Source organism: Mauremys mutica, chromosome 23, assembly GCF_020497125.1.
Source record: "Mauremys mutica isolate MM-2020 ecotype Southern chromosome 23, ASM2049712v1, whole genome shotgun sequence".
Classification (NCBI taxonomy): domain Eukaryota; kingdom Metazoa; phylum Chordata; order Testudines; family Geoemydidae; genus Mauremys; species Mauremys mutica.
The window spans coordinates 20,872,116-20,878,115 of record NC_059094.1 but is presented as its reverse complement, the minus strand read 5'-3'; the positions used below and the strand labels follow the sequence as shown (position 1 = coordinate 20,878,115).

Here is a 6,000-nt window from a genome sequence, read left to right as displayed (position 1 = left end):
GTGAAAAAGCTTTCCTGTATTGCCTTGGAGTTATCTCCTAGTTCACAGACAGTAGAAAAGCCTGTCATAGCAATGGCTAATCCCTGCTAATATTCAGGAAAGCTCTATGGGCTGTAGTTGGTTTTTAGGTGGATTATAAGCTCTTGAGGGCATGAGAGGCTCCTCAGACATTTGTACCCAGCCCTGCTGGGAGCAGAAAGCCTGCCCTCCTTATGAGTAAAATATATAGGGAATTGAATGTAACTAGTGAGCAACTGTTGGAAGCCAGCTGTTTCTGAGCAGTGCAATTTCCCTCTTCAGGAGAGAGCAAGACCGGGGGACTGTGCAGGGGGCATTATCATGCAGGGGCAGGTGTGCGGGCTGTCAGGGCAGGAGTTGTGGCTGAGAGCATGGCTGCGAACTGGGGGGAGGATTTGGGGCAAAGTGACAACAGTGAGCTCTGAGCCTTTCTTCCGTTACCAGTCATGTGACTAACCTTAGCTTTTGCTCAGCCTGCGATGGCAGGACCCTTGTTTTAAAAATCTCAGTGTAGTGATTATAAAAACTCTAGAGAATTCAGCGGTCTGTGTCTAGTCTGGGCTTTTCTCTGGGATATTCCTGAAGACTTCTAACCACCCAGGAAAGCTTCCAACGTTTTCCCAAGAGATAACAATGAGGATCTAACTTTGGTGTGTTGCATTTTGAAAAGTGCGGGAGGCAGTTGCCATTCTTGGCAGAGGATTTGGCAGTCACTGTGGTCTCAATGGGACCATCACCCATTTCAATTCAAGAACAAAAACCTTTCTTTCAGCCAGGCCTTGGTTGTGTTGAGTGTGTGCAAATGAGTGTCTGGAGAACACAGAAAAAGCTATTGCTGAGAGTCAAGGGAGTGAGGGCGCAACCAGAGAATTTGTTCTTAAGCCTGGTCTACACTAGAAAACTAAATTGGCTTAACTACGTCGCTCGCTTGGAGTAAATCCACACTCCTGAACTGCCTAGGTAAGATGACCGAACTCCCAGTGTCGACAGCGCTAGGTCAATGGACGAATGTTGACTTAGCTGCCGAGTCTTGGGGGGAGTTGGGGCGGGTAGTGTCTTCACTGAAGCACTACAGCGGTGCAGCTGCAGCATTTTAAGTGTAGACAAGCCCGAAGTCCCCTACTCCCCATATTTAAAAATAGGCTGAACTCCTAACTGAGGCTATGTCTACGCTACTGCGGTAAGTCGACCTAAGTTATGCAACTCCCGTTACGTGAATAACATAGCTGGAGTCGACGTAGCTTAGGTCAACTTACTGTGGTGTCTACACCATGCTGGGTCGACGGGAGAGTGTCTCCCATCGACTTACCTAACTCTTCTTCTTCGGGGTGGAGTACCAGGGTCAACTGGAGAGCGATCTGCGGTCGATTTGACGGGTCTTCACTAAACCTGCTAAATTGACCCCCAGTGCATCGATCGTCAGCGCGTCGATCCAGCGACATAGCCTGGGTGTCTCTGTTCCCTGGGGAGCACTAGGTCACCTCTCACTGCATATTGCCGCTCCCTTTACATATTAAATTTGCAGATTGTTTCAGCTCAGGCACCCGAATTTCCCTCAGGTGTGCTAAACATTTCAGGTGATGATTGACACATTCTCCCTGACATTTGAATGATTATTAGTCTCTTCTCTGTGTGCTATTCAGCGGACAGCGCTGGTCATAAAAAGAAGATAGGAGCAAGTTTGGCTGGTGCCCCTGGTGAGTAGGAGAGAGAATGGGCTGATTGATGACCTCTGGCTGTTTTCTGATGCTGCAGTTGTTTTTTATGATGTCATTAGGAGGCTATAGTCACATTAAGGAATCCCTCATGACATCATAAAGGACTTGATATTTTGCTAATGTTATTTCAGCGGAGTGAAGCTCTGGCATTTTATAGTCCTTGTGTTCCCCAAAGAATTAGGAGTTGTCTAACTACAACCTGGAAGAAATGCAAAAATAGTCAAATGCCGACTCCAGAAGTTATGGCTGGAGAATGCTAATACATCTGGCACTTACTGAGCACACAGCACCTTTAGGTGGGGTACATGACGTGTTTATAAAAGATGTCATCGGTGAGTACAAATCCTGACACAGGACAAGGGCAAAGAGTGCCTTTCACTTTTATTGTTGCATAGCCAAAAAATCCAACTTGTTTGGTCCTTTTCTCCATAATTGAGAGGCACTGGATACCAAAGGGATATCGGCATTTGAGCCCCATAGTGCCATGTTCCTCCCAGTACACGGGCCCTGGCATGGAAGTGCCTAGCTGCCTGGCACAAGGGGGTGGGCAGGGAAACTCTGGAAGGGGAGGCAAATGTTCAAGTTTCTGAATGCAGAAATGAGTGGAAAATACTAAACACTCTGTACTGAAAAGACACAATGTTTGCAGATCCTCGATGTAAGTGGGAGAAAGGCACTGAACGTGCTGCTGGTGGCTCGCTCCATGGGGCCCAGTGGCTGTGTTACTGGCTGCACCAAGAGCAGTGCTTGCTGTTGCTGTATGGGGAGACGTTGATACTTGCTGAGAGGGCTGTTACTGAGGGGAGGAAAAGGATGCCTGCTGGAGGTGGTGCTGTTGGAGGGAGCTGGGTTCCTTGCTTGGGGGGCTGCTGTGAGAAGTGGTTCACACAGGGATCCCTGGGCCGTGGCGTTCCTGGAAGATACTCTCATTTCTCATCCCAAAGGCCCTGTCTACTGGCTAAGAGGCGTTTTTACTCAGGGCATCAGGCATTTGTGTTTTCTGAGATACAGTCTGGATTTCTGGGTCTTTGAGCTTGGTGTTGGGGGTGGGCAGATGCAGTTATGTCAGCTGAACCCACCTCACCGAGAACTCTGATGCCGTAATAGCAGAATCACAGCACCTGCATTGCAGCCACACACATCACCATGCCAGGGAGGCCCCTGGGTGAGCTTTCATTTCTCCCAGTGACATTAGCTGTGCTTTAATAGAGGGAGTGGGGAAATCAAGAAAAGAAGAGGGCAATTTTGCACCGTGTAGAGGACTAAGCTGGGTTACAGGATGCTGTCCTGTTCTGACAGTTACCCGTGTCGCTATCGACTGCAGGATTTCTACTGGCGCCCATCACCATAATAGCTGAGCACTATTCATGGTAACCATTGCTCGGAACATTAGCACAAGCTGTCCCGTTTTCCCAGTGCGAACACAGCTCTAGTTCTTTGCATGACATTTCTTCGGGGCATCGGACAATTCCCAATTTAAAACTCTATTTCAGTGATGTTTGCTGGTCTCGCCCTCGGCACTCCAATACTGTTGTGATAAACTGTCCTAATCGTGATCAATAATAAGCACTTCCCTCTGAGCTCTTGTCACCTGAGTGGTCAGTCCCTGGCGTAACATTTCCAAAAGCACCCACGTCACTTAGAACCCTAAGTTCCACTAACTTTCATTGGCACCTAATCTGCTCAGGCCCTTTTGAAAATCCTGCCCTTACATTCCCGAGTCACTTTTGAAAATGAGACTTAGGCTCCCAACTCACTTAGATGCTTTTGCAAATTGTAGGGCTATCGGTTAATCACAGTTAACTCACGCAATTAACTAAAAAAATTTAATCATGATTAAAAAAATTAATCGCAATTAATTGCAGCTTTAATCGCACTGTTAAACAGTAGAATACCAATTGAAATGTATTAATTATTTTTGGATGTTTTTCTACATTTTCAAATACATTTATTTCAGTTAAAATACAGAACACAAAGTATACAGTGCTCACTTCATATTATTGTTTTTATTACAAACATTTGCAATGTAAAAATGATAAAAGAAATAGTATTTTTCAATTCACCTCATACAAGTACTGTAGTTCAGTGCTTCTCAAAGCTGGGCTGCCCCTTGTTCAGGGAAAGCCCCTGGCGTGCCGGGCTGGTTTGTTTACCTGCCACGTCCGCAGGCCGCGGTTTGCCCCTCCAGGACAATGGGGGCTGCGGGAAGGGTGGCCAGCACATCCCTCAGCCCACGCCACTTCCCGCAGCCCCCATTGTCATGGAGGGGCGAACCGCGGCCAGTGGGAGCCATGATTGGCCGAACCTGCGGACGTGGCAGGTAAACAAACGGGCCCAGACCGCCAGGGGCTTTCCCTGAACAAGCGGTGGACCAGCTTTGAGAAGCACTGCTGTAGTGCATTCTCTTTCTCTTTCTCATGAAAGTGCAACTTACAAATGTAGATTTTTTTTTGTTACATGACTGCACTCAAAAACAAAATAATGTAAAACTTTAGAGCTTACAAGTCCTCTTCTTGTTCAGACTTTAGTGCCTGCATCTGTTTTCATATCAGAAAAAATCACTGAAATTTAAATAAATTGTCTCTGCACAGAAGCAGCTTCAAAAACACTTATTTAATAGACCCAAATTAGTTTCTTTAAAAATAATCAGCTCAGAGGAGGATATGGCATCAGACCCATTTTCTGAAGTACAGGGGAAAACAAAGGAGGGGCCTAACATTAGTGTGAGAAATAGGTTTTAACCTCTCTCTAACATAACGACTGTGGAATTCCAGCAATTGGAAAGCAATGCTAGGTGCTAGTTTAGGACAGGGGTTCTCAACCTTTTTCTTTCTGAGCCCCCCTTAAAACTTCCCTGGCCCACCTTTGTGGCGACAAATGTTTTTCTGCATCTCCAGTAGATTAAAAGCCAAGGCTAGCGTTAGGGGGGTAGCAAGCGGGGGAATAGCCTGGGGCCGCACACAACAGGCAGCCCTGCAAAGCTAAGTTGCTCAGGCTTCAGCTTCAACCCTGGGCAGTGGGGCTTCGGGCTTCAGCTTTCTGTCCTGGGTCCCAACAAGTCGAATGCCGGCCCTGCTCTCTGGTTTATTTTGGCAGACCCCCTAAAACCTGCTCAGGGCCCCACAGCGGCCCCAGACCTCTGGTTGAGAACCCCTGGTTTCGAGCAATTAAAGTGACCTTGTGTTTATGCTTGTGGCTTGTATTGCGAATTGGAAGGAAAGTGGAGGGGCTGTTACTTTTTCTTGAAATTCATCATTAGAAAATGAACTTTAAAAATTCAGAAAGCTGGGGGAGGAAAGGAGACCTATAGACATTGAGGAGGCAAGTGAGAGCGCTGGAGGAACAGAGGGAGGTTCTGATCTTAGTACCGGTCCCACTAACATAACAGGAAATTGTTTTGATTTTCTCACAGTCTTTGCTTCTCGCCGGAGAAGGTGCAGAAGAGGCTCGAGCTCCCTCATAAATAATGGAAAGTGTGAGTGAACCTGAGCTCCTGACTGTGACAAGCGTAGCTCAAGTCCAGGGGGGGCAGGCATTATAACTTTCAGTTTAGTGCTGTGCCTGGGGAACCTTTGCAGAAAAGGCGTGAGAGAGGAAAAGAGGACCGAGGAGAGAGGGAGGCGTGATACCTCAGGCAGATGCCCCAATGTCCAGGCAACTAGAATACCCTGGTTCAGACAATAGAGTTGCTTTGCCTGCGAGCTCTGCTGAAAACAATCACTCTCCTCCTCAGGGTGATTAGCAATAGACAGGCAGGGTAGAGTGTGGGAGCATGGGCCTAGCAGTAAGGCACAGTCCGGAGCATCCAGAGATCTGGGTTCCATAGACTCCCTGTGTGACCTTGAGCAAGTTGCTTTCGCTCTCTGTGTGTTGGTTTCTCCAGCTACAGAGCAGGGTTCAATTAATTCATGTTTGTAAAGTGCTTTGAAATCCAAAGTGCTTGGATGATTGTCCAGCGATCCTATGGCCAACGGCACAGCGTCGTCAGTTCTAATCTGTGCAGCTCTACATCCAAAAGGCAGTCACCAGCTACATTTCACTCCTTTGCTTCCTGCTCCTCCTCTTTTCCTTTCCTCTTTTTTAGGGCTTTGGAATCATTTCTGACTAATGTCCTCCTCTCGCAGGCATTCTCATCTCCACTTTTAGGCCAATATCCCCAATCAGTTTTATCTGGTCATTGAAAGGCAATTTGACTGTGCTGTATCAGGAAGGAAAATATTAAGATCATGACATATAAGCAGCCATAGTGTATCCACCAACTACT

The 6,000-nt window shown here is 47.1% G+C and overlaps 1 long non-coding RNA gene across 1 annotated transcript in view; it reads left to right on the top strand.

Moving 5' to 3' along the window:
- The first annotated feature begins 1,875 nt into the window (after positions 1-1,875).
- LOC123355258 overlaps positions 1,876-6,000 on the top strand; it is a 32,517-nt gene continuing 28,392 nt past the window's right edge. Inside the window, exon 1 of the long non-coding RNA XR_006575037.1 lies at positions 1,876-2,068. This is a non-coding gene — a long non-coding RNA (uncharacterized LOC123355258). The remainder of the gene's footprint in view (positions 2,069-6,000) is intronic.